At 37.0% G+C, this 13790-nt stretch overlaps 1 long non-coding RNA gene across 3 annotated transcripts in view; it reads right to left on the minus strand.

Annotated features, from left to right (window-relative positions):
* Positions 1–5518: 5518 nt before the first annotated feature.
* The window catches only part of LOC120532500, a 36523-nt gene continuing 28251 nt past the window's right edge, over positions 5519–13790 (minus strand). For all 3 annotated transcript variants that reach the window (XR_005634308.1, XR_005634309.1, XR_005634310.1), the window contains 2 exons: positions 7437–7531; positions 5519–6156 (listed from right to left, as the gene is read on the minus strand). This is a non-coding gene — a long non-coding RNA (uncharacterized LOC120532500). The remainder of the gene's footprint in view (positions 6157–7436; positions 7532–13790) is intronic.

The raw sequence follows: 13790 nt of genomic DNA on the forward strand, positions 1-13790 counted from the left end.
GGCCGTGCTCAAGGACCTAACGGAGTGGAATCACTTCTGACATTTACGGGATTTGAACTGGCAACCTTCCGACTGCCAGCGCAGATTCCTTCCTTCAGAGCCACCACTCCACCTATTTTATTTAGGAATCTTGCAAATTTTAAGGAAATTAATACATAGTGTAAGCAAGGCAAACTGATGCAAAAGTACAATTATAGTTTGTAACAACTTCAGTGTTTTGTGTTTTCTACCCTGTCTAAAAATGTCAAAATCATTTAATGTGGTCTTATGGAGAATGAAAGAAATTAATTTCATATTTTTTTAATAAAAATATTTTTACTTTAAGAAATCTGCAGCTTAAGATGATAGCCTTTAATTTTTTCTTTGAAGGAAGTAAGCCAGAACAAATGTTAAGTCCTGAATGTAAAATTTCATATGAATTCTCGTGCTTCAGATCAATTGTTAAGTTGTTTGTTGGAAATGCAAATTTTGTTATTTTGTTGCTTTTTGTTAAACATTTTAAGAAATGAATAGCACTAGATGTAGAATCAGTTTGTGATTCTTTATATTATAAACTATCTGTTATGGGGAATCAACATCGTAAGGCTTAAAAGCGAAATACATAACATGTAAAGCATTATAATGTATATCTGGGACAGGACCATTTAGATAATTAATGCATACCAAAATGCATAAAATCACAATGAAAATCATACGGATAAGCCTATATTTTAGCTTTTTTGTGACATTTAAAGTCTGTATTAAAATTGTTGATACTGTAATTGAGATAAGTAAGTCTTTATTTACCGCAGCTTAAAAAGATTAAGTGTGGCATTGCTAAAATAGATTTTTTTTCACTTAATTCTGTATAAAGGGTATGGACATGTCAGACACATTCATTATATTGTTTCTTGCGTTTTCATTTTTTTTAATAAATGTACACGACAGAAGGAAACACTACAGAGTCAGAGGGTAAATTGTTGGTAAAGGCTCAACTGACAGGAAAAAGAAAAGCCAAGGTGTGAAAACTGAGTAACAGAGAGAGACAGTCAGGGAGTGAGAAAAGGTAAAGAGAGTTTCTGTATTTTATTTTGTGGTGGGCAAGCTTCCTAACTTGACATCACAGGCTTCAAGTCCCTTTATAGCATCATGTCCAGAAAAGGTTCATTTATACTTTGTTCTTCTCTTCCTTTAGTATTTTTGTTATACGTGCAATAGTTTTATACCTCTTTGCAATGAATGGGTTGCTCTGGGTGTGAACGGCTGCCACAAGGGTCACCTTGTACAGTTTCATCATTATCATTGCCAGTTTAACAGCCATTTTCTGGGTTTACCAAGGTCCGCACTTTGTCCTACGCTCTCCACTGTCCTGGGCATGCTTTGGTGTGAGACCAAATCTTTTCATTTCATCTGACAACGTCTTCTTTGGTCTCAATTCTTGGCCTTACCCATTTCACTTCTAAATATGAAATGTTTAAATTTCCATTAAGATATAACTTATACCTGATATATGTTCTCAAAATTCCTTCACAAAGGTGTATGCAGCAGTATTAAAAATGTTTTAGTTGTCACTATTTATTACCATATATACTTGCAGATAAGTTCTCCCACGGATTAGTTGGGACTTGATTTTACCATATAATTTCTGGTATTTTATAATGTCGGTCATATAAATCGAATTTGGAAAACTCACGCTATTGACCCAAGAGATAATAATATGCTAACGCCCACTTGAGAGAGTAGCCACGGAGCACACTGCCTTTTTTGTCTACGTGGGTGTGGCAATGCGCTGTGTCAGCATGTGCTCCTAACCTCTCTCTCTATATTGTGCCTACATGACCACACGGTAATACCCAAACTATTCCGAAGCAATGTTTGCACTGGTTTCCTCCGGGTACTCCGGTTTCATCCCACAGTCCAAAGACATGCAGGTTAGGTGCATTGGCGATTCTAAATTGTCCCTAGTGTGTGCTTGGTGTGTGTGTGTGTGTGTGTGTGTGTGCCCTGCGGTGGGCTGGCTTTGTTTCCTGCCTTGCGCCTTGTGTTGGTTGGGATTGGCTCCTGCAGATCCCAGTGATATAGCGGGTTGGATAATGGATGGATGGATGTTTGCACTGTTTTGTTTTTTTTTTTGTATCTCACACCCTCATACACCTTTATCGTAAGAGCATCCCTTATCTACAATGGAGCGTTCAAACAGAAGAGAATATGAAACTGGTTTTAATTTAAACGTCGTTGAAATAGCAAAAAAACTGGTAACTGCGCTGCTGCAACAAAATTCTATGTATCTGAGAAACTGATGCGAGATTGGAGGAGGCAAGAAGATGTAAAAAAGAAACATTTAAGTGTCGCATTTTTGAACGGGCGTATAAGTCTGGGTCTGATTTTAAGACCCGACTTATATGTGAGTATATACGGTATTTATTAGAAATAAAAAAGATTATGGACAGGATGAGACCATTCACTCCAGCTAGATTGATGATGAGTTCTGGGCTTGCATTCATCAAGAGTCTTAGAGTAGGAAAATGATCCTAACAGGTTCAAAAATTTCAGATTTGTGCAAATTTGGGCTTAGTCTTAGAAACAGTAATAAAAGCGTTTCACTAGCTTTCCTAATTTAGGAAACTACTTCTAAATTCACCAGGATTTAGGAGAGCTTGTCCGCTGTCCTAACTGACTAAAAGCTTCCAAAGGATGGTGTTCAGGAAGAGATCAGCACGCACATTCCAGGAAAGGCTAAATGTTTTAGAAACGCTATGAACTCATAAAAAGATATTAGTTTAATAGAGATGAAATAATATTCCTGACAAAACTTGCATGTTATGTGATTGCTCCATCAATGCTTGAAAGCCATGTGCTGTCAGCTAAAATGATAGTGTTGGTACAAGCGCAAAATGCAGCTTTGCAGCGCGATGATTTGGATATGTCACAACCAAGCATTTCTAAAATTTTGCACCAAACTTTAAACACCCTTACATAGTGTGAGGTAATGTGCAGATTCATAAATTTCCCTACCACTCCACATGAGGTAATGTTAAAGCAAGCTCTATTCATGCAAATCGGCACACACATAAAGACCATTGCTCCAAGTCTGGATGAGCACACATTTATGTATTGTAAGCAATGCCACAGTATCAACACATAGGTGCTCATGGGTGCAAGATGTATTGTAGTAGTCAGGATATTACCCTGAAGCCAGGCAGGACTGGATGGATGGACTGAGCTCTGCATTCCATAATTCCCTGGAAAATTGCTGTTAAATTTTATAAGCCTGTAAATGTTCAAGAAAGCATGCAGAGACTCTCAGGGCATTGGATAAATAGAAACTCACAGAAGATAAGGGGGGATCACGGAGAGGGAAATGGCATGTGTGGTCGAAATTTAACATCTTATTAAAGAAAGAAACATCCTCTAATAGGACAATTCGGTAATCAGACAGGAGAAAAGCTGTTCATTGTATCTTTTAATTACTCCTCAGCAAAATGCCTTGGAGGGAGCATTCTTCAAAAGCAGTCCATTACAGCCTGGTCAGAATGATCACAGAAACAAAGAATAGAGGTTCATTTTATAAACCGTTGAATTTACATACAGTGTCAATCAATGCATACATTTTACTCTGGTTGGTTCATTGGTTTACACCTAAATGATTTATATAAAATAAAAGTATGTTATATTATATTCTGGTTCTTCTTATACCTTTGAGTTGAGCCACCACCCTTGAAATTTCTGTGCATATAACAATTGTCCATTCTCATTTTTTATAGGACATCAGCTGATTTCTTAGTCATCACTTAATCATCCTTCAGTGCATTTTGCATATTGCCGCAACCTTTCTTCTGGTACATTATTTACTTGACCATCTCAGTCTTCTTCTTCTTACGGCTGTTCCCGTTAGGGGTTGCCACAGTTGATCATCTTCTTCCATATCTTCCTGTCCTCTGCATCTTGTTCTTTTACACCATCACCTGCATGTCCTCTTTCACCACATCCATAAACCTTCTTTTAGGCCTTCCTCTTTTCCTCTTCCCTGGCAGCTCTATCCTTAGCATCCTTCTCCCAATATACCCATCATCTCTCCTCTGCACATGTCCAAACCAATGCAATCTTGCCTCTCTGACTTTGACTCCAAACCGTCCAACTTGAGCTGACCCTCTAATGTACTCATTTCTAATCCTATCCATCCTCGTCACACCCAATGCAGATCTTAGCATCTTTAACTCTGCTACCTTCAGCTCTGTCTCCTGACCATCTCAATATTCTTCTTAAACCAATTCTTATATTTCAGTGTACATTTTGTTGTTCATCTGAACTTTATCTGGCTTCTGACACTTATTAAGCCTTTACGCTATTGCTTTAAGATGAATACTATTACTTTACTACTATTCTTCCACACATGCCACAGTGGAAGATGATAGAGAACACTGGAAGAGTGAGTGACAGAAAACAGCGCAAGAATAGCTGTGGGAAGTTTCCGTAACTGTTACTTTACATGGTGTTTCCCGTGGTCATAACAGCAAAAAGGTGAATTATTTGAAAGTGGATTATCCATCTATGTTCTAAACCCAAACCATTTTATCTTGAGCAGGGTCACTGGAAAGTTATATCAGCAAGTACAGGCTACAAAGCAGGAAAAATCCCTGACATGTTCATTGTTTAATAAACATGCCTGCTTTTGGGCTTTACTGTGTGTGTCTCGGTCTTTCCATCTTCGTGCTCACTGCAATATTACTGTTTATGTTGTTATGAAATGGCAATAATTACATGCAAGTTTGCCCGTTATCCTATCTTGTTATTTTTTTCTTCTACTTCATTTACTACTACTTTCCATGTTCTTATTATTTTTTACTATTTTCTTTGTGGTGCAGCCTTAGTGTTAGTACCAGAAAACTAAAAAATGTCATCATGAGTTCCAAATTGGACTTGGGGTGTGGTGAATTTTTGACATCATTCATTCTCAAACATGAATTCCTAATCCTTGTTGGGAGCGGGTGTAGGACACTTCATAACTACTTCTCATTTCTTACTCTGGGGTCTCTAGTCAGACTTTTACTGCAGTTCCTAAGAGTATTTTAGAGACACTTGACAAATATGACTCCTAGCATTCAAGTAAAACCAAGTCAAGTGGGGTTTATTGTCATACGATCTGTATGCATACATTAGTACAGTGGTGTGAAAAACTATTTGCCCCCTTCCTGATTTCTTATTCTTTTGCATGTTTGTCACACAAAATGTTTCTGATCATCAAACACATTTAACCATTAGTCAAATATAACACAAGTAAACACAAAATGCAGGTTTGAATTTTTTTTTCTCCCTAAATCATAAAAACTATCATTTAAAAACTGCATTTTGTGTTTACTTGTGTTATATTTGACTAATGGTTAAATGTGTTTGATGATCAGAAACATTTTGTGTGACAAACATGCAAAAGAATAAGAAATCAGGAAGGGGGCAAATAGTTTTTCACACCACTGTACATTATACAATGGTATGGAAGTATATGTAAAATTTTGAAAATAAATATTACAATATAACAATACAGAGGGGTGAGTAATTTTATATAAGGGAATAAAGAACAAGGAACAACATCTGCACAAATCATCATATTGACAAAACAGCAATCAGTAATGATAGGAGAAGTACAATGGACAAGGAATACAAGTGAATGCAGAACAGAACGGTAATTAGAAATGAGCCTATGATAATGGGGCACACACAGGGACATAGGGTAAAATTGTGCTCAGGAGCCTGACTGCATGTGGGAAGAAGCTGTTGTTCAATTTGGCAATGTTGTTCTGCAGGATCCAATACCTTCTGCTGGAAAAAAACAAGGAAAAGAGATTGTGGGAGAAATTGCCCAAAATGCAGAGGGTCTTACAGATGCAGTGTTTTGTGAACATGTCCATGATGAATGGGAGAGAATTCCAGATGGTCTCAACAGTGTGTTGTGTGGACTTGCAATCAGATGCATTACAGTTCCCATACCAGACAATTGTGCAACTAGTAGGTCACTTTCAGTTGTGCTCCTATACAATATGGTGGGGATTGAGTGTGGAAGGCTTGCCCTCTTCAGCTGGCACAGAAGATATATTGGTAGAACACATCAGGTCCTCTGCCAGGTGCACAGGCTAGCCAGTTCATCCTTGGCCCTTGGTGTTATACAGCTGTTTTTCTTTACTGTAAAACAAAAAAAATATGCAAAATTTTCAAAGAATAGCACATTAGGAAAGTTAATTGTTAAGTAAAAAAAATACTGTACATTTTGAATTTAGCCACAATGCCCTGAAATATGTCTAAATGTTAAACACTAGCAAGCACAGTGCATAAGGGTATATAATAAATCAAACCATTCCTCATTTATCATCCAAGAACAATCCTCATTATTAAAATATCTGACTTTATTAAAGTTCATATTAACTTTTTTCCTCAGTTTTGTTTTTTTTTACAGATTTTTTTTGGACTTTGTTTTGCATAGCAACTAATTCAGTCTAAGCAAAGGGCTCATTAGTCCTAATAAATTCTGTGACTGTGGGTTGTTTCACTGGAGCCTGACCTTTTGCAACGCACTGCCCGTAAAATCTCCTGCTATGATTTTCACTGTTTGATGCCTTGCTTAATTGGGACTGATCTCCTTTTTTTAGTTTGTTGAATTCAGCACAGAGCTAATGGCAAATGTCAATGTGAATTGTAAGCTACATTAGCCCAGAGAGCACTTAATTTTTATAGCAACATATAACTAACTAGATCATTGTTGCTGTTTCCTCATTAATGTGCTACTTGAAAGAGTGCAACAGTTGTGAGCATTAACAAGTAAGGAAAAAACATTATTATTTAGACCTCAGTGCATTCTATCATTACCCTATGACCCAAACATCTTAAAACACAGCTAATGAACACTGTGGGTTGAAGTAAAATTAGCTTGGAAGAGTCAAAATCAACATGTCTATCCTATCTAATTATACCTGCACACGTCCAAAAGCGTGTAGAACATCTGAAAGGTCAAGAGAAATAGGAACCCTTCATCTACATACCCGGTTCTTTTAAACGTCTGTCATATTGTAGGTGAATTATCCTGATGGTAAACAAGCAATTTGTATAAAAAGTTCAATTAACAAAGTTAAACATTTCCTTGGTACAAAAATGACTTGACAGACCTAACATGTGTCTTTGTTATTTACAAGGGATAAAAAAAAACCTTTGTTATTAATTAAAATGCAATTCTGCTTTTTCCTCCATTTAAAACTTAATATTTTTGCTCCATTAGTTTTTTGAAACTATTTCTTTTAGGATAAAAAAACAAATTTTCCTCTACATATTCTATCAATTCATCCTCTTATTTTTTTAGTCTCTTACCCAGGCAAAGGGTCATTGGACCCATGAGCTCAAGCACATCACAGCACAAGGCAGACCCAGACAATCATGAAATGCCAGTACATTTACTCACACAGCTCACATACCTCTAATGTAGAACTTTGAGTCATTGAAGACTTGCCAGTCAAAGTAATCACATGTCTTTTAATTATGGGACAGAATTGGAGTTCCCAGAGGATACCTGAAAAATACAGAGAGATCATATATCTAGCCTTGCTTTTACAAATCTGTATATTCAATTATAGGTTCTCATGAGTAGGAATCCATCCCTGAAGTGAGGCACTAGTCCATAACAGTGTACATTCACATCAAACCCTTACCCACCAAAACCAGGCCAAATAAACTCTTGAAATAGAAAGCATCTTTTGGATGTAGGATGAAAACCAGAGTACACAGAAAAAAGCACTTTCAGACAAAAGGGAATCCATGCAAACTCCCCATTGACAAGTACCATGAGGCAGCAATACCATTTATTGGACCATTGAGTTGCCCTAAATGAGAACACACTTATTCATATGAATCTATATATATAAAAGCCAAAAACCACTGACTCACTCATCACAAAATCTCTGAATCCCCAAACCATGAGGACTTGGGACTTGAAATTTGGAATGTAGGTTATCCTTGGCCCATTGGTGCTCTCTAAGAAACGGTTTTAAACATTTTGTGGTCCAAGCGCATTTGTATGTCTGTCCGCTTTTCATGACAGAACTACTTAACCGATTTAGATTGTTTTTTTTTCTATAATTTGCATGAACATTCCGTTGATTTTGTGACTTTCTCATCGCACTAAGTATCATAGCTTGCTTGCAGTACTGACTTATTAGTGTGAATCCGAGAGAGACTCATTAGGCTGTGGGGCGGGGCCCTCCTCACTCACGCGTGTGCCTCGGGATGTAACCTTAACTCCGCTTAGCTAGCAAACAAGAGAACTACTTAATAAATTTAGATCTTTTTTTTTTCTATAGTTTGCTTGATCATACCAGTTGATTTTGCGGCTTCTCTCATTGCACTAAGAACAGGGGATGGCTAGTATTTAATCTATACTAATCAAAGGCAAAGCCCTCACTGACACACTCACTCACTCACTCACTCACTCATCACTAATTCTCCAACTTCCCGTGTAGGTAGAAGGCTGAAATTTGGCAGGCTCATTCCTTATAGCTTACTTACAAAAGTTGGGCAGGTTTCATTTCGAAATTCTACATGTAATGGTCATAACTGGAACCTATTTTTAATACATATACTATAATAGACTTCTTCTCGATGCCCGTGGGAGGCGGAGTTATGCCTCCCACGTAATTTAGTGCCTGCCCATATAAGGCCGTCCCTCAGCGGCAATCCAATAGAAACACTGCCGCTAAATATTCACGAGTGAAGGACTGTGCTTATGCAGAGGAAGATGAGATGGTCAGGGTGGTGTTTGGCACAAACTCAACGAAACTGTAAGAGAAACTTTTAAGTGCCGGGTCTTAGCTAACATTAAATACAGCCGTGGGGTGAAAAAAAAAGTCAATGTCCCGCTGAAGGAAGACAGTGTAAAAAAAAACCCGTGCGTGCAGTGTGTCACGTCTCAGATAAAGAGGAAGACGAGCTGTTTATTGATGCAGTAAAAAACGAATCGATGAATGAAACCTGTTATCTTTACAATGATTGACAAACACGGAATGTAACTTGAACACAACACATCCTACAAATACGAACCTGATTGAAAGAAATAATGATAATCAAAGTAAAGATAATCAAAGCGGAGTTAAGTAAAACAACAGGAAAATAATGAAAAATCTTGGTAATAAATATGAAACAATGGAAAATAATGTTTCTTGGAACACACAATGACAAACCACTATAAAATCATTATTTAACGTCAAATACAACAAATTTCTGCCATGCTTACGTTTGTAAATATTGATGAAACACACCATGCTGCTCAGTGTTAAAGTTCATAAACATGGCCTGTGTGATTACATATTGTTTGATTACACATTGACTTATGTAGCATGTACATTTACTTTCAAAGTTGTACAGCGTCTTTCTATTACATTACCCATTTTACAGCAATTAATGCTTTGATTTTCTAGACATCCTATAAAACAAAAAAAGATTTGGTTTGTCAGAAAACTGAGAATACTCTTTCAATTAAAATCTGAAAAATGAACACACATGCACTGAACTAACAGAAATTAATACGTTTAAAGAAGTAAATACATGACAATATCAAAAGGAGACAAAGACATATACTGTACATTTCTGTGCTCATTAGGAGACATAGGCATTCATCATGTTGGCTTTGCAATCATCAGTTCTCTTTTTCTGTACATCCAGCCCAACCACCCAAACCAAGCCTTTCAGCTCATGGAATGAGGTTGATTAAATTTGCTCGTCTCTGTAACTTCCATACACATAGCCTTGTTTTTTTGTGTTTTTCCATTAGGTACTCATTTATAGCTCAGTGAATTTGGGGACAGGCAACTAATGAGAACATGGGTCAGAAGCTTATGACACTGTGCATTTCATAGCAGCCTCATAATACCTCCTGCTTCCGTTGATTCAAAAATTGGTAGGAAGGTTTTTCTTTGAAATGGTAAAGTCACAGGAATTGGTACAACAAGAAAGAAACCATAATAGTTATAATTTACACCAGAAAAACAGAAATGCTTGTTCAGTACATTTTATAGAAAGGCCAACCAGTCCACAATTTTTATCAACAATAATAGGAAATAATAATTATAATGTCATTGCTAAGGGTGATTTAGCATTATGTTTTATTATGAAATTTAATATCTTCCCACCACCAGCAAAACAAAAATATATATTTTTTAATTTGATCCTCAGAAAGACCTCTAGAAATATCCTAGTTCTAATAAGCATAAAGGCACATCAGTTTCTTATAATACCCCTCAATTCACTCTTGCCAGGTGTGCTGCATGAGCAACATTTGACTTACACCTTCAAGAAGAGAACAGGAAAAGAACTGTAGTTGTCACAACACTTGCTATCATCTAAAACATCCAGCGTAACTTCAGTTATTTTGTATTAGCTAATGTGAACATTATATTTGTTATGGTGAAGGAAATATTTTCAGAATTAGATGATGTTACAAGTGGGGCCCCAAAGGAGAATAACTCTGGGGCCACTGCTCTTTTTAGGGTGTACTCACACTAGGCACATTTGTTCCCTACTGTGCCCAAGTGTGATTGTCCCCCCACTCTGCTCACTCGCTGGCCTGCACTCGCACTGCGCTTAAAATTCTGGGCCAAGGCACACTTTCATCATGACCACACGACTTTGTGTAAAGCCAAAACAAGATCAGAACATGGTGTGGCAGTATGCATGTCAAAATGATTTTACTTATTTTTTGGTTGTTTTGGAGTCATGTAGGGCAGGATAACATTCTACCCTCTTATAGATTTATTGAGTGTGCAGTGCAGTGTATTGCTGTTAATAGTGCTGAAAAGATTTTTATGCTGACAAATGATGTTAAGGAAGCAAATGGCAGCTATTCTTGCCAACTACAATTCACGTTCATGTGTAAGGTGAAAATAAAAACCTGTCTTTAACTCAAAAGATATTGAATGAAATGAGAATTGTTGCATCATTGATGTCATGTCTATTTTCCATGCTCTGGCACGTTTAGCAATCACACTGTCCCCAAATGCTACTGAAACATGCTTGGGCTCACCTCTTCCAAGTGGGCCAGGGCACGATACGTTTGACCCAGCATGGAGTGATCACATTAGTCTAACAAACTTGACTTTGCAGGGTTACGTGTAGACAAATGTGCTCAGGCACGGAACAAATTGCCAGTGTAAGTGCACCCTGAATATACATATAATATACACAAGTTTAAAAAAACAAGCTAGTTAAGTTTGCACATGATACCAAACTAGGTGCTCAAGCAGGTTTAATGTAGAGACCCCTAACATGTTTCAGAGGGACTGGACAGCAATACAAGCCTAAGCAGATTTGTGATAGATAAAATAGTTTGTAAGTAAATATAAAATATTACACATAAGTAGAAATACTAGATTGGATTACACAATGGGAGGTCTAAAACTTTACATTTTACTTATTTTGTTGATGTCTTTATCCAAGGTAACCTACAACATTTGATATACAATTGGTTACATTTCTTTAATTTTTTATCAAGTGGAGAAAAGGCAGGTGAAGTGACTTGCTCACACAATGTCAGTAGCAGGATTTGAACCCACAACATCAAGGCTTGAAGTCCAAAGCCTTAACCACTACGCCTCACTGACAACTATGCTTCATGAGAGGGATCTAGAAGTCATAGTGGGCTCATCATTATCAACATCAAAACTGTACTGAAGTGATCAAGAACCCTACATAGGTTGTTAGGTTATATATCACAATGTGTGGAGTACAAGTCAAGGGTGGTTACACCTAAGTTATACAGTATAACACATTAGTGAGGCCTCACCTGGAGTACTGTGTAATACGTAATATGTGTATTATGGTTTCCATATAACTAAAAAGATGTAGCAGTGCCAGAGAAACTCTAGAGGACTCCAGGAGTGAGAGGTTTGAGAAATGATGAAATGACTGAGGGAGCAGAACTTTTTCAATTTTGGCAAAAGGAGATTGCAAGGTAACATGATTGATGTGTATCTAATTATGGATATGAGCTGTTACATAAAAACAAATTATTCAACAAGAACACAGGCACATGGTTAGAAAAGATTTAAATGATTTCACGCAAAGTACCATAGTCACATGGAATAAATCCCCAGGTAGTGTGGCAGAGATTGGATATGGACCTTTAAAACCCTGACTTGATATTATTTTGTACTATCTCCATGAATTGGATGAACAAGCTTTTTGGGATGAACAGCCTGTTCTCGTCACAACTGTCCTAATGTTCTAATTTTAAATCAAAGGTACTCTATTGTCTGAAATATGCCGTATGGTTAGCAATACGTAGCATGCAGATCATGGAGTACATGCTGATGTGCCCTTTGTGACCTTCTGTTCTGGTAATTGCTACACCAGCTTTATTCTATATGATTCGCAATTGCAGTGACAACCTCCAGGGTATGAACAAAACAAAATTTGGGTTTCCGGAGAATTGCTCACAGAACCAATAGACAGACAGATAGCTAGAAAATACTTACGTCGCAAAGGGGAAATGTAGCATTTTACAAAAGCTAAGGAAATATTACAAGAAACAACTAAAACAATCCCTTAAATACACATAAGAATTACATAAAAGAAGAAAACCTCTGAGTTTTGCTGTTGTTGAGTTGCAGACAATCCGATTTGCACCAAGAATCAAAGTTCTCCACTGGAGTCCTATACTTTATCTCATTCACCTTGTCAATATGCCCCAGAATTAGACCACTTTGTCACTAATTGCTGAATTGTGTGTTTATAGGAGCACTAGGAATGGAATGTTGTTCCACAAATTCCTCATGTGTCAACTTAAATGTACCTGTAAAAATGTACAGTTCCTCAATAAAAACACACAGTTGCAATGAATACAATACGTCTTCCCTCCAGCAGCTACACTGAGAATACAAGTAACAAAACATAACAAAACACGCATGGTGACGGCCTTCTAGCTTCATCTGTCTACTTTTTTTGGGTGCTAAAACCAGGGTAGGGCTACTTTTTCATTTGCTACTCTGTATATATCTAAGCATGGCATTTTATTTTCTGAAATCTCACCAATCCTTCAGTCCTATGCAACAGCATTAGTCTGGATTCAGTCTTCTCACACTTGTAATTCTATTTGATAAAAATAAGTTTTATATGGTTTTTGGTCAATATACACAATAGCTAGAGATATTCAGATTGTCGACTTGTAGAGCCATTGGAGGGGCCTGCATACACTTAATCAAGTCTAACATGCTTATATACGTGTATTGTAGCAAAATGAAATGGCAGAAGTTGTAATAAATTGTCAATTATTTGAAAATTTACTTGGTTGAAACTGGAATATGCCTCTGGAGAAATTTGCTTCATTATAATCAGAATAAATGCGTAGAAACATCACCACTGTTTTCTTTCTACACTAGTACTAAAGGCATACTTAATCATATAATGGATGATTAGTTAAAGGCAATGACACTAAACCATCCACGTCCAGCATTATGTGAGCAATATGTCAAGAGTACTATGTGTTGGATTGAGACTACACAGTATAGACTACAGTACTGTATGTTTGTACTTCTATAGCACATCATTAGCTATTAATGACAGCAGATATAATTGTAAATGTTGCTTAAAGCCCCAGAGGTACTAAAATGCATGCATGTTGCAATCCACTAAAGGAAAATATTCTCTTCCAGTAAAAATGAAAATTACGAAGCATACAGTGTTTTTTGTTGTCAGTCTTAGCGTGTGCTGTGTTGGTAATGTGTGGGTTCTCTCACATTAAAGTTGGTGTGTATCTAATTAGACTATAAAATGTTTAATAGACC

Source organism: Polypterus senegalus, chromosome 7 (genome assembly GCF_016835505.1).
Source record: "Polypterus senegalus isolate Bchr_013 chromosome 7, ASM1683550v1, whole genome shotgun sequence".
Taxonomy (NCBI): Eukaryota; Metazoa; Chordata; class Cladistia; order Polypteriformes; family Polypteridae; genus Polypterus; species Polypterus senegalus.